The 24,346-nt window shown below is 42.3% G+C and overlaps 1 long non-coding RNA gene across 1 annotated transcript; it reads left to right on the plus strand.

The window, feature by feature from the left end:
• The first annotated feature begins 789 nt into the window (after positions 1-789).
• On the plus strand, positions 790-9,981 carry LOC144241549 (uncharacterized). Its single transcript, XR_013338112.1, has 2 exons — positions 790-907; positions 9,515-9,981. It is a non-coding gene; the product is annotated as an uncharacterized LOC144241549 (long non-coding RNA).
• The last annotated feature ends 14,365 nt before the right edge of the window (positions 9,982-24,346 follow it).

Genomic DNA, 24,346 nt, shown 5'->3' on the forward strand with positions numbered 1-24,346 from the left:
AGCCTAAACTGAAGAAATATTTAAAGTGAGAAAGCTATGCTTCACTCCTCCCTACTGCAACTAGGTATGTGTTAGTTTGAAGATGGATCTACATGTGATGATAAATGCCCAGCCCTTGGAAGAGAGGGGGCGACTTTTTTTTTTTTTTTTTTTTTTAGAGAGCTGCATGGCACACAATTCAGCAGTCACCCTCCTTGGTATTTACCCACAGGAGTAGAAAGCTTCTATCCCAACAAAAACTTGCACATGAATACATATACCAGCTTTGTTCACAATTGCCAAAACTTGGAAGCCACCAAGATATCTTTCAATAAATGAATGGACAAATAAACTGTGGTGCATCCAGAAGATGGACAGTTCTAATTTTTTTTTTAATGTCTTATTTATTTCTAGGAGAGAGAGAGAGAGACAGCGTGAGCAAGGGAGGGTCAGAGAGAGGGAGTCACAGACTGAAACAGGCTCCAGGCTCTGAGCTGGCAGTCAGCACAGAGCCCGACGCAGGGCTCGAACCCACGAACCGTGAGATCATGACCTAAGCGAAAGTCGGACGCTTAACCGACTAAGCCACCCAGGCGCCCCGAAGATGGGAGTGTTCTTCAGTGCTAAGAAGAAATGAAACGTCAGGCCAGGAAAAGACACGGAGGATACTTAAATGCGTATTACTAAATGGACAAAGTCGGTCGGAAAGTTCTATGTAGTGTATGATTCCAGTTATAATGCATTCTAGAACACACAACACTATGGAGACAGTAAGATGATCAGTGGTTTCCAGGGGCTGCAGGGGGAGGGAGGAAGAGGCAGAACACAGGGGCTTTTTTAGGGCAGTGAAAATCTCTGCATGCTGCTCTCATGATGGATGGATGGATGTCATAATACATTTGTCAAAGCCACCAAAAGTGACCCTAAGGTAAACTACACTTGGAGTGATTATGACGTGTCAATGTAGGTTCAGGAATTGTGACAAATGTACCATTCTGTGGAGGGTGGTGGCAGTGGTGGAGGCTATGAACATATGAGGGCGAGGGGTATAGGGGAACTTTTTGCAATTTCAGTTCAGTTTTGCTGTGAACCTAAAAGTGCGCTAAAACTATAAAGTCTTAATAAACATTTAATTTAGGGGCATGTGGATGGCTCAGTCCGTTAAGCGTCCAACTGTTGATTTCAACTCAGGTCATGATCTCATGGTTTGTGAGATTAGGCACCGCATCAGGCTCTGTGCTGACAGTGCAGACTTCTTGGGATTCTCTCTCTCTCTCTCTCTCTCTCTCTCCCTCTCCTTACCCCAACCCCCCTGCTTGTGCTTTCTAGCTCTCTCAAAATAAATAAACATTAAAAAAATTTAATTTAAGGGGCGCCTGGGCGGCTCAGTTGGTTAAGCATCCAACTTCAGCTCAGGTCATGATCTCATGGTTCATGGGTTCGAGCCCCATGTCCGGCTCTGTGCTGACAGCTCAGAGACTGGAGCCTGCTTCGGATTCTGTCTCCCCCTCTCTCTCTGCCCTTCCCCCCCTTTCAAAAATAAATGAACATTAAAATTTAATTTAAAATACCACCGTAAAGTAGGTACTATAACCATTCCGATTTTACAGATGTGTAAACCGATTCACAGCTATCAATATGGTAATAACTTATGCAGGGGCATAGCTAGTTAGCCTCAGAACTGAGATTTAACCACAGATCGTGAAGCTCTAGAGTCTCACTGCTAATGTCGTATTCTTCTCTGCCAATAAGGTTGATTGTCAATTATTCCCATTTTAAAGATGAGGAAGCTGTGCTCAGGGTAGTTCACTAACCTGCCCAACGTTGCCCAGCAAGGATGGATGAAACCCACGTTCAGACCCATGTGAATCTGATTCTAAAGTCTGTGCTTTTCTTAGCAAAAGACTTGGCCAATAAAACTCAAACTTTGGACCTGGCATTTCAGCCTGGAGCATAAGGAACAGCACCTTGGGAAATCTCCTCCCTCTCATTGACTGCAGTGTGATTCTCACAGCACGGAGCCTATCATGTTAACATGATGATCTGTTTATGTGTCTATCCTAACACCTCATTGCTAATTCATCCCCGATTACCCTGTGCCTAGCATGACGCCTGATACTCTAAAGGTGATTAATAAATGCTCACTGAACCAGACAGAACTGCCCAACTATACATCTACTTTTTTTATTGCTTGTGATACATAGTTTCTTCAGGTCTTTCTATCTCTGCACCTCCCCTACCACCAAAACCTCTCCTCAAAGTCATGTTCATGCCACAGTTGTGACTATTGTATTTCTGAAACAAAAATGGAGGAATTTTATCTGATGAGTATGAGAACAATGGGAGAACATCACTGGAATCTGTCCTTCTCGGATGAAGCCTTGACTTTAACTCAAATGCAAGATGGATTTTTCCAGGGAAGACTACCTGAACTGAAAGAACTTAACACTCAGGATTTCTGGCATCAGCACCTGGTACTTACATAAATCTGGATCTCTCTGGACTTGGGACTTCCCCATTATAATTTCAGGATCCTTTAACACTCTGTTACCAACTCAGTTTTTTAAAGTTTATTTTTATTCGTTTTGAGAGAGAAATAGAGAGCAAGTGGGGGAAGAGCAGAGAGAGAAGGAGACAGAAGCCCAAGCAAGCTCTGCATTGTCAGCGCAGAGCCTGATGCAAGGCTTGAACTCACAAACAGTGAGATCATGACCAGAGCTGAAGTCAAGAGTCCGTCACTTAACTGACTGAGCCACCCCGGTGCCCCACCAACTCAGTTTGGGAATAGACTTCAGGTTCTATACACAAAGGCATTCTCGAGGAATGTTAACTTGCCTCTGTTTTTTGTTTTGTTTTGTTTTGTTTTTCACTGATCCTCTTGTCCTGTTTTGGATACCAAATGCTTGAATGTCAGTTTGATTGTGAAACAGGAATTAAATTGTATACCTTGTCAGTGTTTGAATATTCATTCATTTGTTCATTCATGTTATAAAAACTTCCTGAGTACCTCATGGACCTGCACTGTTCTAGGTACTGGGGATTAAGCAATGAACAAAGTCAGGCAAAGTCTCTTTCCTTCTGAAGCTGACAGTCTACCGAGAAAGAGTAATAATAAGCAAATAATCAAGTAAATCTATAGTATGTCAGATGAAGGCAAGAGCTGTGGAGAAGAATGAAACAGGGTGAAACGAATCAGAAGTGCCGGGGTTGAACACCGACACTAAGAAGCGAGGGCACCACCATGTGTATGCTGAGGAAGGAGATCAGGGGGAGTAAATAGCTGACTGAAAACAGGCAGGGACGTGCCTGGTATGTGTGTGTGAGAACTGTATGGGCTACAGCAGAGCTAGCAAGACAGAGGTGAGGTCAGAGTGAGTGGGGGCCAGGTCATACAGGGGCCTGTAGTTCCCTAAGCCTTTAGCTGTTACCCAAACTAAGATTTGGAGCCCTTGTAAGGCTTTGAGCACAGACATGATATGTTCGGACTTAAGTTTTTTTGTTTGTCTAAAAAAATGTTTTTAATGTTTATTTATTTATTTTTTCTTGAGAGAGAGAGAAAGAGACCGTGTGAGTAGGGGAGGGACAGAGAGAGAGAGGGAGACACAGAAGCCAAAGCAGGCTCCAGGCTCTGAGCTGTCAGCACAGAGCTGGATGCAGAGCTCAAACTCATGAACCACGAGATCATGACCTGAGCTGAAGCTGGATGCTTAACCGACTGAGATACATAGGCGCCCCTGGACTTAAGTTTTTAAAGGATAATTGGCTGTTATGTTGAGAATAAATGGTGAAGGAGGACAAGAATCAGGACCTTCTAGGACCAGTAAAAAGTTGTGTTTGATTCGTTACACAAAGCACTGTATTCTAAACTCAAACCTCAGTGGTGCCTTTCTTCTCAAGATGAGAGAATGCTGATGTTTGGTAAACAGTGTGGTATGAGGGTGGACCTTGCCTTCCTTTCCTCTCTTCCAGGGCTCCCCCTACTGACTATAGTCAGAATTGAAGGTCTCCTACAGATTGATTTCACAGCCCAGTTTCTGGGAACCCAGCCACCTGCTTACCACATGAGAAAGAGAAAAAGGGAACCGGGAGTAAACGGAACCTCATGGATTGGGATTCCTTATTTGAGAGGCATGAACAAATGACCATCTTCACAAGGCTTCCCTGGGGAATAAGTGTTTTTTTTTTTTAATGTTTAATATTTATTGGGGGGGGGGCGAGGGGCGGAGAGAGAGGGAGAGAGAATTCCAAGCAGGCTCCATGCTCAGTGTGGAGTCTGATGTGGGGCTTGATCTCACAACCGTGAGATCATGACCTGAGTTGAAATCAAGAGCTAGACGCTTAAGGGACTGAGCCACCCAGGTTCCCCTAGAGAATAAGTTTTTGAATCTCAGAAGGGTGCCAAGAAGAGAGGAGTCATACAGTAAATACTCTCAAATGCTTTACATAGAGAAGTGAAAAGATGGGTCATGCCTGGTCTTGACCAAGAAGATGAGAGGGTCCTGGAGAAAGACCTGAGAGAGAGAATGTGTGGTGCAGCAATGCAAGCTTAATCAGGATTAGTGGGCTTCACTCCTCTGCTTTGTTTGTGAGGATGTGTGTGTGCGTGTGTGTGTGTGTGCATGTGTGTGTGCGTGCATGAGTGCATCTGAGAAATGGACTAGAAGTCCTATCTAGAATTTTCTGAAGTCTGGACAAAGCAGGATGGAGTCTAATGGGTAGCTTCTATTTGCTAAGTGGGAAGGTCAATGACAGTCACTATCTGAAAAACAAATTGCCTTTTCACAGCAACATTGTGCCTTTATAGAGCTTGGCACAGAGTAGCCTTCACAAATGCTTAGTAAGAGAAGTCGAAGACTCTTATAAATGTGTAACCTTTTAAACAGCTATCTCTGACCTATATTACTAGCACAATGCCTTATAGAATAAATATGTTCAATGGATCATAGTCAATAAAATGTCTTGCAATTATATTCTAGTAGACTGAATTTGCCATCTATTTATGTGACTATTGAGGAAAACAAACTGACTGATAAGCTTCTAACCACTTTTTTTCCCCCTGTGGATAACCCAATACATGGCTTACAGAATTTAATTATTCCAGGTAGGTGAATGTATTCAAATGCTGAGTCCCAAGTAACTTAAATGTTTACACTATGACAAGAGCATAACTTTCACAATAAGACCAAAAAAGAAATAAACAAAACAAAAACAAAAACCAAACCAAAATCAAAATCAGAGATATTCCAGTTCTTACTCTGGGTCCTATATTATCTAACTGTACATTCTTGGACGCTTCTGATTGAAGTAACGTAATATTTACTGGTTGTTTACCATATGCCAGGCACTGTTCTAAGTTCTTTACATGTATTAACTCAGTCCTCACAATAACCATATGAGTTGCTTAGTCCCACTTTACGGATGAGGAAACAAAGGCACAGAAAGATGGAATGACTTGTTCAGAGACATGTATATATCGAGCATTCCAGAGACTTCCTCCAGTTTCAGGATTTGCTGGGATGACTCACAGGACTCAGCACATACTCATACTCATGGCTATGACTTACTACAATGAAAAGACACAAAGCAAAATGAGCAAAGGGAAAAGCTACGTGGGGTAAAGTTATGGGGAAACCGGGTGCAAGCTTCCAAGAGCCTTCTCCCAGCACATTCCCCCAGTACATACTTAATTTCTCCAGCAATGAGCTGTGACAACATGAGCGAAAAGTGACTATCAGGGAAGCTTGTTAGAGACTCAGTGCCCAGAGTTTTTACTGGAAGCTGGTCATGTAGGCAGCTTCTGCCCTAGCAAGGATCAAATTCCAGACTCCCAGAAGGAAAGCTGATGTTCAGCATAAATCATATTGTTTGCCCAGGTTAGGTGCAGTGAGCCACTCATACAAGTTTAAAAAATGAAGGGATCGCTCTTGATGTCTCAGCTTCTAGATGTCAACCTTTCTGATAATAGCAGTTAGACTTGATATGTCAACACTTTCTTGCACATAAGTCTACTGAGTGGAAGAGCTGGGCTTCCCTCCCAGAGATTCTGGAGGCCAAGCAGAGAACTACTATAGATCTATACATTATCAGAGATGTGCAACAGGTAGATTTGGGAGCCTGGAGATGTGCAACAGGTAGATTTGTGAGAGGTCTGGGTAGAGTTGTCAGTGTTGCTGGCCAAGAGTTGCTGACCTATGGTGATATTGAAAACTAAGTTCACATAGGAAGTAAATGTGGATTGACAGTGTATAAAAGAGATCAGAGGACTGTGCCCTGGGGCACTCCACCATCCAGAGGTTGGCTGTATGAAGCTGAAGCTCCGTGGACACTAAGAAGGAGAGGCCAATGAGTTCAGAGGAAAACCAAGAAGAAGTTATGCCCACACGCCAAGTGAAGTAAATGTTTCAAGAAGGCAGAAAAGGAACAGCAGACACTGGTGGCAGATCAGACGAGAAGACTGTGAAGTGACAACTGAGCTTAATCACGTGGAGGTTGTTGACCTTGCAAAGGATGGTTTCAGTGGAGAATGGTCAGGCAGGAGCCCGGCTGCAGTGAGTTCAAGGGAGGATGAGAAGAGAGGAAGTGATCACAAAGTATTAAAAATGCTTTTAAGGCATTTTGCAATAGAAGAAGGAAGGGAAGTTGGATAATGGCTAGAGGGGAAAGGGAATTTCAAAATGTGTGTGTGTGTGCATGACAGAAGTGATACAACAGCGTGTGTAAATGCTGATGGGACTGATCCAGTAGAGGAGGGAGATGAGTGATGAGTAAGATAAAGGGATAATGGTGTTCTCCAGTACATGAAAAGGCATGGGACACAGTGTACAAGTTGGCCTTAGATTAGATCACAGACTGCTCACCAGAGTTCCAGAAGGAGGCAAAGTATTAGGGATGCGGAAGTGGCAGTGTGTGGGATTTCTCTTCTGGTTGCTTCAACTTGCATCATGAATTGGGAAACGAAGCATTCAGCTGAGAGTCAGGGACAGAGAGGATGTGATGAAGGTTGAAGAGAGAGGAAGAGGGGTGTGACAGCCATCTAAAGGTCCCAAGGGTGAGCTGACTAAGGAAATATGATAGAATGGCTTCGGCTACTATGGGCCTTAGAGAACCTTGGGCCTTTGCTGCCATGAATCTAAAATGAGATCAGCAGCCCTCTTTGGGTGGTTTTCCCAGCCACGTGCAGGGGCAGAGCTACAGGCACAGAGGGACAGAGTGTTGGATTTAACCAGGATTGGGTTTTGCCAGGCAAGTGTAAGCAAGAGAGAAAGTGGCATGGGCATTGACTGAGTGTAGATACAGGGAGGTTTATCTACAGAGGGAAGGCAGTATTGTGGGACAAAGTTTTAATTCTTTCTTGGAGGTTGGTGTAGAAGAAGGCTTGGTGCTGGAGTGCCTCAAAGTTATTTTCTGTAAATGACCAGCCTATTGTGCAATAAATACACAGGGAGTACAAGATCATTCTGTGGAAATACAGCCTCTTGCTTTTGTTAACTGTGACTCACCATTGTACTGGAAGTCCAATCTGGAAGGCCACCAATCCTCAGTTTTGGAGATGAAGTTCTAGTGACAGGTTGCTGCAACTTTATCAGATGTCATCAACCATGTGGCCTTGAATGGAAGCAATCATGCTCTCAAATGACCTTGACCCTTTATAATCAGTACACCATTCACATAGCACATCTGGCATCCGCCAAGCCTCCCTTCTAGGAAACGGGTTTTAAGAGGTTTACTAGTTGTTCCCACATAGGTGTGAACCATAGTTCCACCATCGCTGACTCTGCACCCACCAGAGAACATTGTACAGCTTCTCTACTTCTTACTCAAACCGGGCCCTTTTGTCAGACACACATGCCCCTCTGGGTTCTTTCATTCTCCCTTTACTGTAGGCTCCAGTGACTCAGCCTGCTTTCCCGATCCTTCCGGTCCCCTGAGGGTCAGGCCACCTTACCTCCTCTCCAGCTTCCTCGCTTCCTAGTCATCTCTGAAGCTAAGCCCTCAGGCAGTTTTGATTGTAAAAGATTTATTGTGAATCACAAATATATAAGACAAATAAATATGTCACAGATAACTACAATTGGCATACTACGGAGTTTCTAGAATCCAACAAAGTTTGTGTAAATATGGTTTGCCTGATGGTCGGGCTCCTGCCTGTGATGGGGAGCTAGAAAACCACCCAGTCTGGGGCGTCTCGATGGCTCAGTCAGATAAGCGTTGGACTCTTGATTTTGGCTTCGGTCATGATCTCACGGTTTGTGAGCTTGAACCCCGTGTCTGGCTCTGTGCTGAGTGTGCAGAGCCTGCTTGGGATTCTCTCTCTCCCTCTCTCTCTCTCAAAAATAAATATTAAAAAAAAAAGATTAAAATAAAAGAAGAAGAGAACCACCCAGTCTTCTCTCCTGTGTGTCTCCTTCACTCTCACATGACTCCCACACTCATAACACTTGACACTTCTGGTTACCAAATGTGTGTTGAGTTTTCCCACACCGAGCAATTCTCTGTGATAACAGCTGTGTGTCCTCCAATATAACTCAATTCTGACACTACCTGGAGATAGCGTCAGATCCCATGAGGTTAATGGTTCAGTCCCACGAGACTGCCCCCCAGCCCGTCCTTTCTGCCACAAGTAGTAGGTCCCCAGGCTACCCACAACTTCCGATAGACTTGCTACACATCGGAGATTCCCATGACCTCCTCCTCCTTGGGTTCAAGTATATGCTTGAACAGCTAACAGACTCAGAAAAACACTTATACCTACCAGTTTATTAGGAGATAGGATGAAAGATACAGAAGAACAGCCAGTTGAAGAGATACACAGGGCGAGGTCTGGGAGGGTTCTGAGCACAGGGAGCTTCTGTTCCTGGGGACATGGGGGTGTGTCACCCACCTGGTGTGAATGTGTTCACTGGCCTGGAAGCTTTCCGAACCCCCTACTTTTGTGATTTTATGGAGGCTTTCTCATGTAGGCATGGTGGATCATTAACTCCATTTGCAGCCCCCTCCCCATTGTGGAAGGCAGGGGATGGGACTATAAATTTCAAGCTTCTAATCAGGGTCTGGTCTTTCTGGTGATCAGCCTCCATCCAGCAGTCATCCAGAGTCACCTCCTTAGAATAAGAACTGCCTTCTTAGAACAAAAAGTTACAAGGGTTTCAGGTGTCAGGACCAGAGAGGAAGACCAAATATATAGATTTCTTGCTGTACATCATAGTATCACCGATGGGGAATGGACACCACCGCTTTAGCCCTTTCCTAAGGCTGAATTCACAGTCAACAATAAGAAGGCCTTCCGTATCCCCCCAGGGTTACCTAAGAAGCCTGAGTCCCAGCTCTGAGGGTCTCCCTGGAGACCAAGACGACCACTGCTGAGGGCCTCAGTCATCACAGCTCATTTGCCCACAGGGCCCCTGACCAAGTCACTTAATTTCTCTGGACCTAAATTTCCTCATCCTTGAGTTGGGGAGAGTAACACATGTTTTATCAAGGGGCTGTAACTGCTAAGAACATACATGGTGGACTTTTTTCTCTTTCCTTTCTCCAGAGCACATTGGAATCACCCTGAAATGGCCTTTTCCAATGATACAGTCTTAGAATCGAACTACTGAAAGCTTCTGAACAACGAGAACCACAGAACTCAGAGTAAACTCTCAAGGCACAGGGAGATAGGAGATGCTTCACAGACCAGATGGAGGCATCCCAGACCAGACATACATTTATTCCTCAACTTCTTTGTTACTCTCAATAGTTACGCCAAAGGAAGCACTCCATCTCTCCATCTCTTCTCCCAGACAGTCCTAGGAATTGCTTGTTGGGATAACTGGATTCTGATTCCAGGTCTGCCATTCAACAAGTGTGGAGAACTTCAAGTTTCCCAGGCTCACTGGGCCCATTTCTTGTCTGGAACTGAGGCAAGGGGCCTATTCTTCCTCATTCTAGAATCCTACCTTATTTCACTGTTGCTGAAAACCACGTTCAGAGGGAAGTTAAATAAATATTTCTGAGCACTCAGTATGTAGCAACTAAAATGCCGATAACCTCTACCCTCTTGTAATGGGACAAACAGAGATTAAAAATGGAATTATCAGTGTGAGGATCATTACAAAAAGAGAACTATAGGTACAGGTAGGAATGGGAAACAACCTGGTGAGAGACCGCACAGCGCTGAAAAGAATCAAAAGTAGACAAATATTGGGGCATCTAGGAGGCTCAGTCAGTTAAGTGTCTGACTTTGGCCCAGGTCATGATCTCATGGTTCGTGGGTTTGAGCCTCATGTCGGGCTCTGTGCTGACAGCTCAGAGCCCGGAGCCTGCTTCACATTCTGTGTGTGTGTCTCTCTCTCTGTGCCCCTCCCCCACTCACATTCTTTCTCTCTCTCTCTCTCTCTCTCTCTCTCTCTCTTTCTTTCTGTCTCTGTCTTACTCTTTCTCATAAATAAACATCTTTTTTAAAAGGTAGACAAATATAGATAGCATAGGGTACTAGAGAAGTGGACAGGGAAACAGATCTGGGTTGGGTATTTCATATTTTCATCCAAGGACAAGGGAGACCAGGGAAGGACTCTAAGGAGAGTGACATGATCAAATCTGTATTTTAAAGAGAGTCTAGGCGCAGTGTGTGTGTGTGTGTGTGTGTGTGTGTGTGTGTGTGTGTGTAGTGATAGGTGTGGGAGGGGCTGGGGAAATGGATGAATAAATTTCACTTTATATCTGCTGAGTTTGAGGTCCTAGCATCACCTGACAGATCCATACTGTTTAGAAGTTTCATTAAATAACAACTTATTGTGTGGCTCCCCTGCTACAATAAAGCAATAGACATTTACATTGTTTCATTGAACAGATACTATTTTGACCTTTAAAATATCTCACTAACTTTTTGGGTTGTTTTCTGTCTTTCCCAAACCATTTGACTCTTGGTTACTCATTTAGGTTATAATGTGAACGTCCTGACGTAGCAGGGCAATCCCCCGATGTTACTACAGTAGGTCTTAAATCTCCATGGGTGACTTGAGAGAAAAGAACTCAAATACTCAAAAAACTGACACGTTCCTTCTAAAGACCTAAAACATGCCATTAGCCTGTGTAAATGATTTTCTTCTATACTCAGTGTTTTCAAGGCTCAGTCTAGGAAAGTCAGTTTGCCTCCTTCCTGGGAGAAATCACAGGCCCTGGGGGCAGTAAGGAAGATAGGGCTTGAGGCACCCTTAGGTTGGGGCCCTCACTCTTAAACCATGAGATGAGATAACATCAAATCTTAGTTAACCAGAGCCCCAGCTGCTCCGCTGGGCATTTTTAGGTATTTCAACAATTCTGAACTCTGCAATTGTTTGACTTGCTGAATATCTCAGTTTACCACAAGATGGCAGCACAGTGTTCTTTCTTTTTTTTTTTAAGTAGATGACTAATTTCTGTTTCTAGAGCTCAGATGGAAAGATAAAGAGCTAGAAAGGAACCATAGCTAAGAATTTTTCTCATTCCTATAGTTGAAAAGAAAGGAAGGGATGAATATGGAAGGAAGTAACAAACAGAGGAAGAAAAGAAAGGAAGTGGGATGGAGGGAAGGAGAGACGGGGAGGCGATGAACGGGAAAAGGAAAAGAACAAAGAAAAAAGATCACATTCAGCTAGATTATATTTAACTAAAGAAAAGGAAATAACCAAGCAACCAATGTAGGAAATTTCCGAGAGAGGAAACCAGTGCTATAACCACATTTATTCACAACCTTCAAGTGTGAGTATAAGATAGACATTTGACCTTCTTATGAAAGCATTTTGTCTCTTTGGGAAACTATGAGAATGAATTTACATTTTACAAAGGGCTCTAGTCCTTTTAAATCAGGCTTACATTAGCATGATTATCAGCTTGTACTTAAGGACTTTTTTTAGTATCCTTCAAAGAGGTTCCACACATTGGTTTCCATGTTTAATTGAGTGAAGAAATAAGGGACTATTCAAGAAAAGAATAATCAGACACACACCAGTGGCAATGCCTGGGTGTCACAGAAATGAAAAGGATGCCACCAGTTCAGCGCTCCTCAGAGTGTGAGAGCTGAGAAGAATTCTTTCAGAGCTGGCTCTTCGATTCTCCATGGGCCACCCACTACTTACTTACTTGGCCTACTGTTAATTTCAGCTACTTGCCCTCCTTTGTCTAATGAATTTGGCGTAGCAGAGAGTTCTGGCAAGGGAGATAGTAGAAATGGTGATTGCTTCAGGCACTGAAAATCTTTAGACTGAGGTTTTTCAATCTTAACACTAATGACATTGTGGGCCAGGTAATTCTCTTTTGGGGAGGGGGTGGGCAAAGGATGTCCTTTCCATGGCAAGATATTTAGCAGCATCCCCGGCATATATTCCTAGATGCCTGTAAAATCTCCCCGGTTGTGACAACCAAAACTGTCTCCAGACACTGCCAAGTGTCTCCTGGCAAGCAGACTTGTCTTCACTGTTCTATCTGAGAACAAGGGCTTTAGATAAACTCTAACTACAGGAATGACGGAAATCCTGAAAGTTTTGTTTATCTTGCTGTCTTGTTCATGAGCAAGGCTCACACTGAATCATTGGAGAAATGCGCATTCTTCAAATCCCTGTTAGAGATTTCCAAGTATTAAGTCCAGGCATGAAATGCCTTTATTAGAGGCAGGTTAATGTTCTCTATATGAAACAAATCAACATAAATTGATTGTGAATGTTGTGTGAAGCAAAAACTTGTACCAGGCACCAGAGAGCGTACAAACCAGTAAGAGTTTTTGTTTGTCTTTGAGATTTCCACAGCGATTCATTGTTCATGAGTTTTACAACTTTTTCATGAAGATAATTTACATTATTAAAACATCTTCAAATATTTAAAAGGCATTATCAGTCATTATCATTTAAAAATTTTTTTAAGTTTATTAATTTATTTTGAGGGAAAGAGAGAGAGAGAGAGAGGCAGAGGGAGAGAGAGAAAGAGAATCCCAAGCAGTATCTGCACCATCAGTGCAGAGCCCTATGTGGGTCTTGAACTCACGAACCATGAGATCATGACCTGAGCTGAAATCAAGAGTGGGATACTTAAATGACACCTTAACAGGTGCCCCAGGCAATATCATTTTAAATCACTAACATTTTACTAGAACCTTATGAACACCTACATCATTAAAATTCATCCCTATTACTTTAAAAAAAAAATTTTAATGTTTATTTTATTTTTGAGAAAAAGCAACAGATCATGAGTAGGGAAGGGGCAGAGAGAGAGGGAGACACAGAACCTGAAGCAGGCTTCTGGCTCTGAGCTGTCAGTACACAGCCCGACATGGGGCACGAACCCATGAACTATGAGATCATGAGCTGAGCTGAAGTCAGATGATTAACCAACTGAGCCACCCAGGCTCCCTTTACTTTTAAAAAAAATAACACTGATGAATTAGTGGAAACAATATCCCTTCTTTTTGATGTCTATGAATGTCAGTTACACCTCCAATTAAAGTTCCATTGACAAATCCTTGTCATTTCTTGGTACATATTCTTGGTACAGTTCTTTCACCAGTCATTTTGTAGACAGCATCTTGAAACTGACTTCCATATTCAAGCACATCCAATTCCACCACTTTATAGTTAGCATTCATGTCATGGAAAACTTTTTTTTTTTTTTGCCATTGTACAGTAAGAACAAGATGTTTTTGAGAAAATCATTACACAATTATCAGAAATTGTTAATTCAAGAGAATCTGTCGTAAGGGAGCAGTTGCTTACTTCCCCAAAGATGACAATATGCTGTTCCCCAACCTGCTGGCCTCAAGGGCTTGGCCTGGCCCTGCATCTCTTTCTTTAGGGATGAAGCATGTTCATAAAGACTCTCAGGCCCATGGAAATAGCACGTGAGGACTGTGACCAACATTCTGGGAAAACAGAGAAGAAAACTGGCTGAAACAGAATAAAAGTGCCTGCAACATTTACATCAATCGTAGAAATTTTTTTAATAGAAATGAAAACAATTAATGCTGTTGGAATTCTTATTATGTGCCAAATACATTTCTATCCATTGAGAATGTTTACTTTCTATTCATCTAATTTAAATTTTGCAGGATCTCTATGAAGAAGTATTATTCGCATTCTATAGGTGAAGAAACAGGCTGAGGGTTCACGTCACTAGTTCAATGTTACATTAATAGTAGGTGACAAAGGCCAGATTAAACCTGATCTTTCCAACACCAAGGACTGTGCATGCTCTTGTATAAGCCACTGACCCTTGAGGATCTAGTTAGGGGAATAATACATGTACATAGGAAAGGTGTCTAATGTCCCAAGGCTGTGGATGATTTATTTCAAAAGCCATAAAAATTACAAGACACATTGTTGTTCCCTAGAGTGATTGAGGAATTGTTGGGGTGTGGTGGGTCTTGATCTGAGGGTCTTTAAGAAATGAAGAATTAGAGAGATGGAATAGAAATATGGACAGGGGTGGGTTCAGTTCCACCCGGGGTAATCTTCTGAGGAACAGCATGGCTGCGTGAGGGTGTTCAGAGTACAGGCTAGGGGCAGCTATACAGAGCAGAAGACACATGCAGAGAATGAGAATCACATGGGCTGGAAAGGGAGGCTGACAAGGAATGTCAGAGGATCTTGAATATAATCCAGATGTCATAAACTGTCAGCCCAAAGCAGTATTTTTTGTTCAGCTCAGAGTTGTGAAAATCGAGAAATTGAAAAAAAAGAATTTGGATTTCTAACATTCTTGACTATGGCAACATTGGGCCTACATTCTTGTATCTCAACTTTTGACTGAACCCCAGAAGGAGTTGCTGTCTATTTTAATGGGCGAGTGGGCTTTCCAGTTCACCAAAATCCATACCATGCCCTATTCTATTACCCTTCTCTTGCTTTACTCAATTGTCTCTTTGCCCTTATGAGCAGTGGGATTTGCAGCTAAATTTTGAAAGAGGTGTTCTCAAAAAATTAACTTGATAAAACCCATTATAAATTTACTATTTCTTCCAATAATCCACTAGATATAGGAGACAAAAGCTAATCCTCCACTCAACATTTTCCTATACATCCAAAGATTGTTGTTAGAGTTTTCTTTCATTCCTGTCTTCTCCACTGAAATTACTCTTGGTTGGTTAGCCTTTTCCTGTGGCCGTGCACTGTAAACTTTTCATCACTGCTGTTGCTCAGTGCTGACATTGATGCTGATTTCACATCTTTGTGAGTACCAACCTGTATACCTCAGCACTTATGCCGTTTCCTTAACTCATACCTGGTGTGTGACAACTAAACTTTTTGAGTGATTATTATTTTTCAGGCACTGTTTTATGAATGTGGTCTATCACTGAATAACAGACAAAAACCAAGAGGATTTATATTCTACGGGAGACACAGACAATAAGCAATGAACATAACAAATAAGTAAATGACAAATATTGGAAAATGCTATCTGCTAAGGGGAAAAAACCAAGAGAGTGGAATAAGGGGGCTGGTGATGGGAACCGCAGCTTTGAAGAGTGGCCAGTGTGGGCCTCATTGAGAAGGTGACATTTAAACAAAGACTTGGAGAAGGTTGTTGTGGGAAATGACCTTGACCCGGTGCGAACCTACAAGTACCAGGGCAGCTGTTCTGTTGTGGAGCAGAAAGGTTCACAGACCAAATTCAGATGCTTCAATCATAGATGATTAGATCAAAGTGAAACACGTGGAAAGTAGCAGAAGGAAAGAAATGGTATAGGTTAACGCACTTCAGGTAATGTATAAGCAGGTAGGAGGCTTACAATATAAGAGTCCTGGGTTATGCAATGTTAATATTCCTCCCCTCACCAGCCTTCTCTCTCATAGTGAGGTTATAAGGATCAGACTTGAACTTAACCCGGGGCCTCAGCAGATAGAAAGTGCCTGGTGCCAAAATACACTTGCTCTATCAGAGAGGCTCAGGGCTAAGTATTCTTGGCCAAGAGCTATGGCTCATGTACTAGCCTGTTGAACAGCTATGAGCTCTTTCTGGTTCTCTTGGGCAGAAAACATGTGGAGCCAGAGTGGGGACCATAATGCATATCACCAAGGGGTGGCCAATTTGAGAATATGTAGCTATCAACCTGCAGGTGGCATGATCAGTAACTTACTACTTGGTCCTTCCATCTCTTTCTTTGCAGAGATAACACGTTTGATTATTCCATGCTTTAAAAATCATATATCTCATTGTAAGTTTATCTTCAACATGTCTCATAGGATACTTACTATATTTAGCATATCTTTATTCTTCTCATTGTTTTTCGTAACTTTCTGAGCAGACTTGAATATTCTCAAAAAATGTAGTAAACAGACACACAGAGGTGCAGGAGTGAGCCACCAGGCTATCAGAGGGGAGAGCACAGCAGGCAGAGTAAATGCTGAAGTGTGTCTGATGAGTTCCCAGGACAGAGAGAATAGTGTGGCTGGGATGGAGTGAGTGCAGATTCACAGAAGAGGAGATCAGATTTTGCTGGGCCTTGCCTTCATTGAATTACACTGTTAACGTTATTTTTCCATCCTTTAGGAATTACCCTTTACTCATTAGTAGGAGGAAAATCACAGTACTGCAGTGTCATGGAAGTCAGAATGAGTTTCAGAAAGAGGTCAATGGTGTCAGCATCACTGAAATGACTTTGATAAACAATAGACTGAGGGGGATGATGAGAATACGGTGGAAGAAAACGCCATTTGAATTAGCAATAAAGATGTCATTGGTGACCTTCAAGGAACAAGTTTCGAGGAAGCAGTAGCAGCAGAAGGCTGAGTGCTAATGTTACAGAGGAAACGTGTGGGGAGGAAATGGATGTATTGCTTCCTTAGGCCCGGTGACCTTTGTGTCTCATGGTTGCTGATATGAGAAAGCCCCCCTCTTCTGGGGGACTGTGGCCCAGACAATCAAACACTTCCCAGCAGAGCCTCCACACACCCAGTTCCCATGTATCAGCCTGCTGATTAAAGTATTTCCAGCAAAGTTGATGAGATTCTTTGAAAGGCCTTTGAGGTTGTTCATTCAAGTGAATCCATTTACTCACTGTTTTTTTCTTTGTTTGTTTGTTTTTGTGAGTTGATGAAAAGATGTGATTAATAATTCTATCTGCTGGTTGATCTTTTTAGTACCTAAAAAACTATCATTCTGGTTTCAAAGTTTATCTGCACATCCATCCAATCATCCATCCATCCATCCATCCATCCTCCTCTTGACAGAGGTCTCTATGAAAGACAGGCTTTCCTTCTCCATAGAGTTACTTGGTCCACCTGCACTCTGGAATCCAATCTCCTCCCCACCAGCCCCCTCCCTCATTTCCCCCAGAGAACTTGTAGATCAGTGAATCTCTTTTTATTTCTGATCTCTTATCTCTCCATTTCCTGATAAACTCAAGTTATTTATTGCTATCTCCAAAAATAACACCTCTCTCCACCCATGTTCATCCTTAATTACACTCTCAGTCTCTTATTTGCTGAGAACCACATTTCTTAAATGTAACAGCTGAATAAGCTTATATCTGCCCTTGTCACTGCACTGAAAGTACTGTCCCTAAAGCCCAGCTGTATCCATGTCATTACAGATCACCCTCATTTATTACTTATGTCTTGTATTGTAAGTGTCTATTTTCTTTTCTGTCTTACTCAATAAACAAAGTTCCCTGAGAGTAAAATGGTTTCATACTTACCTCTGTCCCCAGCATCTAGAACAATCTCCGGCACATATTAGGCATTCATTGTTTAACGAAGGAATGAATCAGTGAATGAATGAGTCCTGTTTGCCACCTCTTTCACATTTGACTCTCGTTTTTCTATTAGTTATTCAGATAATATTCTCTCTGGTTTTCACTCTAACCTTCTGTCAATTCTTTTGTGGCTTCTTATCTTTACATGATGCAATTTCATAGGCTTGTCTTTGTTCTTCTTTTCTTAGCACCAGCTACTCTACCTGGGCAAGCTTGTCAATAGCCAGCAGCTTTAATTACAACCTATTCTGTACACCAAGGCCTGATCTCACACCTGCTTTTCAGACCCATATATCCAGCTGCCTACTACCATTCTCCATTTAATTATCTGGTGGAAAGACCTCAAATACATAAGTTAAATCACCAAGCCCATAATTCCTGCTTCAGTGAATGGTATAGCTATCCCTTTAGTCACCAAAGCTAGAGATATGGACATTTTCTTAGATATCTATTTTGCCTCCCTTGTTTCACTTAATCAGATATTAATTTCTTTAGATTAGACTCCTAGGATGTATCAGAAATGTGTCCTCTGCTTCTCCATGTTTATTATCATAGTCTGAGTATGATGGGTGACATAATGGCATTTGTTGGGGCAGAGGTAAATGAGTTCTGCCACTTTCCTGCTGAAAATACTCTCTACACACACACACACACACACACACACACACACACACACACACACACACACACCTGAGCATACACACAGAGAACTGCGAGTAGGGTCTGGACATTACGAATGCTAGGTTCCAGGCCGTCTAGCCATCTGTGAGACAAAGCTAATACCTTCCTCCCTGCCAGCAGAGAGGAAAGTGAGGAGGCAACACTGGAAGATTCAGTAAGTCTAATGATAACAGCTGCTCTGCTCCCATCTGGAAAGCTTCTCCCTCGAATAGTATAAAATAAAATAAAAAAAAAAAGAAGTAAAAAGGAACCAAAAGGCATTTTGATTGGGGCAATTCCAACCACATATTTCAGAATCACTTGTTAACTTCCCTTCTTCCTCTTTCATGTACTGAGTATCCCTCAATAAAGACCTGTCATTTCAGAATTGGATTAAGTTGCCTCTTTTCTGCATCATTTTAGAATGAGTTCATCAAAGATTTGACGTCCCAGGCACTAACTGGATGGAGCCTGAGACTGGGAGAGCAGAAAGATTGTGGGGAAACAGAGCTGGGTGCAGGGACAGAGTCCCTGATTTCCTGACTTAGAGGAGGTCACTAGCAGCATCATTTGTGACAGTTTAACTTGCTCGTGGTGATGTTATTTCATTATTTCTCTCATTTCCTTTCTGGGGAAAGGGCTGGAGAGGTGTTTCCACTAAAACATAGGAAGAGGGGAGGTTCAGACAACTTTAGAGAGTTTGACTTTTCATACTGAAGGCAAAAAGTAACAATTCAAAGATTTGAAGCAGAGGATGATGGGATCAGATTAAAGTATTAGAAATAATAGAGATAGCTCATTTTTCCTAGTGCTTATTATATAACAGGCACTGTGCCAAATGCTTTACGGTAGATTTTCTTTATTTAATTTTTAGAACAGTTCTATGAAGTAAGTACTCTGAATTTTCCTTGCTTTGCAGTTTCGGTATCTACCGAAATAAAGACCCAGAGAACCATGTGTCTAACTTCTCACAGATAACAGGAATGGAGCTGGGATAGAACCCCAGGATTATGGAGCTCCAGTCCATTTCAACCATCACCCTGAACCCAGAATCGTGACAAAGAGAATGAGGTGGCATTGCTAAGTTAGGTTGTTTTTTCTTCAGGTGTATCTCTACCATCCTTCCCAGTTTCATTTCCCCCCCTTTGCCTGTTTTGAAGCTGTATGACTGTCCAATCTAAACATTCCAGGCTCTCTTTTGCCTCTGAGGCATGGCACATGCTGGTCCCCCTCCAGAAAGTTCTCTGAGGCTCCACCATAAAAGCCACCATTAGCCCTTCCAAGCTGCACAGTCACTATTTCCTCCAGTCCCCTTTTAATTTTTGAGAGAGAGGAAGAGAGAGAGAAAGAGAGCATGCCAGTGGAGGGAAGGGCAGAGGGAGAGAGAATCCCAAGCAGGCTTCATGTCCAGTGCAGAGCCCGTTGGGGAGCTGAATCCCGTGGCTGTGAGATCATGACTTGAGCCCAAAGCAAAAGTCAGGCATTTAATTTACTGAGCCACCCAGGTGCTCCGCCTAAAATCAGTTTAAAAACTATGTGCTGCTGTGTGTATTTTCAGTTTGATATTCTGCAATTATTCATCATAAGCTTAAATAGTGGCAAATGTAATTTCTACTGTATTCCAAGCAGTAGATTTCAATTAAAATGTTACATGACTTTCTAAAATGTATCCACTGGAGAATAAGTATACCGAATTATTGCCAGCCATCATCATCATCCTTTGGGGGGAAAATACATGGATAAGCTTTTCTTTAACAATTGGGAATTTTATATACTGTAATTCCTTTTTTTCTTTTGCCCTCCGTACCCACTTCAGTATCTCCACAGATTTTCATCACAATGTGAGAATATTTTTTATATTTGAAAAGAAATGCAACATTTTACTTTTACCAAAAGGAGGTTCTCAAGCAGATCAACTTTAAGAAGAAAGAAATACAGATGTTGAGGATCTGAATACCTATATCATCATGCCCTTAGAATTCTTGCTACACCCTGGGGACACGCACTCCAATTCAAAGACTGCTGCTCTATACCACGGCACCCTTGTGTTTCCCCAAATCATTTTCTCTCATTAGCCGGTAATTTTTTTTTTTAATGTTTTATTTATTTCTAGGAGAGAGAGAGAGAGACAGCGTGAGCAGGGGAGGGTCAGAGAGAGAGGGAGTCACAGACTGAAACAGGCTCCAGGCTCTGAGCTGGCAGTCAGCACAGAGCCCGACGCGGGGCCCGAACCCACGAACCGTGAGATCATGACCTAAGCGAAAGTCGGACGCTTAACCGACTAAGCCACCCAGGCGCCCCTAGCCGGTAATTCTTATTTTACCTCTCCATATGTCCCCCAGCAACTCAAGTGTGAGCACAGTCTTCTTGTTTCTCTCTGTGTCTCCAGCACTAAACTGGCATTTAATAAAGTTTTGCTGATCCAGTGAGCGACTTAGTACTGTGTCCTCTTCCTTTTCTCATATTGTATTCCCTCCTACAGATTGTGTTCTAAACACAGGTCAGGCCCATCAAATAGGGTCACATAAGAAGAATTTTTAGCAGGTGAATATAGTTTACCTCCTCACCTGCAGAAGAGAAGGAAGGAAAATAAGGCCCAGACTCTGCTTTTGCACCTGGAGGCTCCAGACACAAAGGACATGATCCTTCCTTCAGAGGAGTTATCCATCGAGCACAGGTGCACAGACATGGGAAGAAGGGAAAAAATGAGCGTTCTGATGCAGAATAGGCAGGAATGTCCATTTTTGTTAATTATAGAGCAATGCATATTATAAGAATTGGTCAAGATCATAATAAAGTATTGAATTCATTAGACGAGTATGTCCCATGCTTTAGTCTTCCTTTCACAGACATTTAAAGAAGTGCCTGTATTGTAAAATATGAATTTGATGTGGGAAAAGAGACTGATTTCCTCTCAGCAGTGGCTAAAATAATCTCTTCAAGAGACAGTGTTTGTAGCAAACAGAGAAGGAGTTTTGGAGTCTAACATTTGAATTTGGATTCAAGGTCTACCACATTACTAACAGGCGTTTAATCTTTCTGAGTTTTGGTTTCCTCACCAATGGAATGTCAGTACTTGGGATTACCACCAAAGTTTCAAATTCCTGAGGAGAAGCCCAGGTTGGATCAGGTGCCTTTATGGTGAAAACATCAAGGGTTGATTGCAGAGGGAAGCAATCGCCATTTCACGTCTCAGATCTCAGGACCCTTCCAGGGCACCCGCCTTCACCAGCTTCTGATGAAGCCCGAGAACTTTAAATTGCCATTTATTTATACCATCTGTGTCAAATATCATCTCACATCAAATCCCCTCTCCCCCAGCTATGAAATTAAATCAAGTCAAAGGAAGCTCTAAGTAAAGATAAAGTGAGGAGAAAGTCTCAAAGTTGGTGAAAAAGTTCCTTCCTCCCTCCCTCCCATCCTCTTTACCTTCCTTCCTACTTACCACAAATACCTCTATTACGTGAAGAAACTAAGATGTACGGGACATGATACTCGCTATAAAGGAGATAACTGTCTTGCAGAGGTGCACAGGCATGAAGAAATGCAGAATTTGTTGAAATGCTATGACGCAGAGGTGGGGGGTGCAGTAGCCAGTTGAAGGGGGCAGGTGTCAGCTTCCATGTGGGGATGGGGATTTGTTTCCAAGTTATTTCCCTACCTTCCTGAATCAAAGAAATGCCCAGATATTCCTTTAGCAATTATCTTAAACAGTCTATTTTTAGACAGACATGCGCTGTGTATTGGAAAAGTGCTGAATGGCCTCTTGCCCTAACATCTTTTTCTCACCTGGCTATTCTGATGTCTTAGGTTCTTGGATTGCATGAAATGATTCTTTTGGGTAAGGCATCAATGTGTCCAGAAGGCCCTATTAGAAGGCAAAGGGGTGTCATTCTCAGGCACGAATCTATTAGCAAGAACTAGCTCACCTATGACACTGGTTGGCATTCCATTGGCTGGGAGTTAGAAATGAAAAAACATTGAGGCCTGAAATATTAAACACTTAAGAGGAAGGGCTGGATCACAGAAGGCAAACGAATGAGGAGCAAAAGGTGACAGGAAGGTAAAGAGAGACAAGACCTAGAGGAAGACAGACTCTTCCCACCAATGACTAGAGGTAGGGCAGTGTTTCTGGAGGCTCTCCAGTGAGTAATGGAAGGGCCACAGGAATTTGGGAAATGATAAAGTAAACAAAGTAAAATTTTCTATTTATAAAATTCTTCCTCGACTCTTAACTATGCTAACATGCCCATTCATCTTAATCAAAATATCGATAATACGATCAATGATAATATTGATAATAATAATCGATACCTTTGAGGACCTGCTTCTTTAGTCGTATGTGTGCGCTTTACATACGGTAGCTCTCTAAATTCTCACAACCCTACAAGCCGGTGTTCTTCTTATGGATATTGTTCTATGGACAAAGAAGCTGAGGTTTAGTAGAGAGACTGCTGTCTTCAGCTACAAGTGTCTCTGCAGATGTGGCTGAGGAATAAGGGTATGATGGCCATGCACCCGGCTCGAAATGCACTTCCTGGTTCCATTCAGGATGTGCCACTTCCTCACCTGGGAATGTCCATCCCTCCAAGCCTAAATGTCTTTACTTATAAAATGGAAGTGACAATAATTTCTACTTTCTAAAAATGTGGAAAGGGCTAAAATACTGCATAAATAAAGTATTTTGTTCAGTGTTTAGTCTATATTAAGTGCTGACTAACCTTAGCTATGATGATTGGCTTTCAGTAAACCTTTATCAGCCATTCTTACTAGAGCACATTTAGTTTCCCAGATTGATTTCCACAACACTATCCCCCTAAAAATTGAAACAGGTCAGAGAGAGAAATCTTCCTTTCTTCATGAAAAGAAAATGGGGGTAGTGTAAATATGGGTCAGATGGGAGAAGCCTGCTTAGGCATGAGACATACTTGGATTCCATCCTGATTTTGCTACTTTGAGAACAGTTGACCCTTGGGCAACTCAGGGGTTAGGGGTGAGACAACCTGCACTGTCAAAAATCGGTATATTACTTTTGGCTTCCCCAAATTTAACTACTAATAGCCTATTGTTGACCGATAATAGTCAATTAACACATATCTTGTATATGTATTGTATACTGTATTCTTACAATAAAATAAGCTAGAGAAAATAAAATGTTGTTAAGAAAACCAAAAGGAAGAGAAAACACGTTTGCAGTGCTGTACTGCATTTGTAAAAAAATTAAAAAATCTGCATATAATTGGACCTGTGCAATTCAAACCTGTATTGTTCAAGGGTCAACTGTACTTGAAATATTAATTTGGGTATTAACATTAATTCTCTGGGCCTCAGGTTCAAGTCACATTACAAAAGTGGGAAGTAATACCATCTTTCTTAACCACTGTCTGGATAAGGGAAAGAGAGAAGAAATCAGTATATAATAAATAGCAGCTACCTTACATTGGGCCCACCACAGTGGCGCCCTTCTTATTAGCAATGGGTTACAGGATGGCGGTGGGCGGCAAGATGGCGGTGGGCAGCAAGTGGGGGCTGAGCACCCTAGTGAAGACAGCACAGTGTGGCAGAGGGCCCTTAGAAAGAGAAATGGGGGAGGGTCAATGACAACCCTCACTTCATAATTTTGTTCCAAGTCATTGTCAAAGTATTTTGGCTACATTGAAGCTTTATTTTATTTTCCTTTTTATTGCATCCTGAACAGGTATGAGAGTGAAGGCTTTTAATGTTTTGGATTCACCTCTGGTACAAACTGAACACAAGTGTGACAAAGCATGAATGCAGCTGGCTCAGAGTTCTGGAGGAGGCTGGCAGGTGATGGCCCTCGCTGACGCAGTGGGGACATGGCTGAGTGGGGGGGGCGGTACTGACTGGTGGGGGTATGGTGTGAATGCGTGTGTGTGCGAGGAGGGGAACATTTTGAGATTAAATGTAAAATTATGCCGTGACTCATGCCATTATGAAAAAAAAAAAAAAAAAAAAAAAACACAGATTTAAAAGACAATTTTCACA

Source organism: Crocuta crocuta, unplaced genomic scaffold, assembly GCF_008692635.1.
Source record: "Crocuta crocuta isolate KB4526 unplaced genomic scaffold, BGI_CrCroc_1.0 scaffold25, whole genome shotgun sequence".
Taxonomy (NCBI): Eukaryota; Metazoa; Chordata; class Mammalia; order Carnivora; family Hyaenidae; genus Crocuta; species Crocuta crocuta.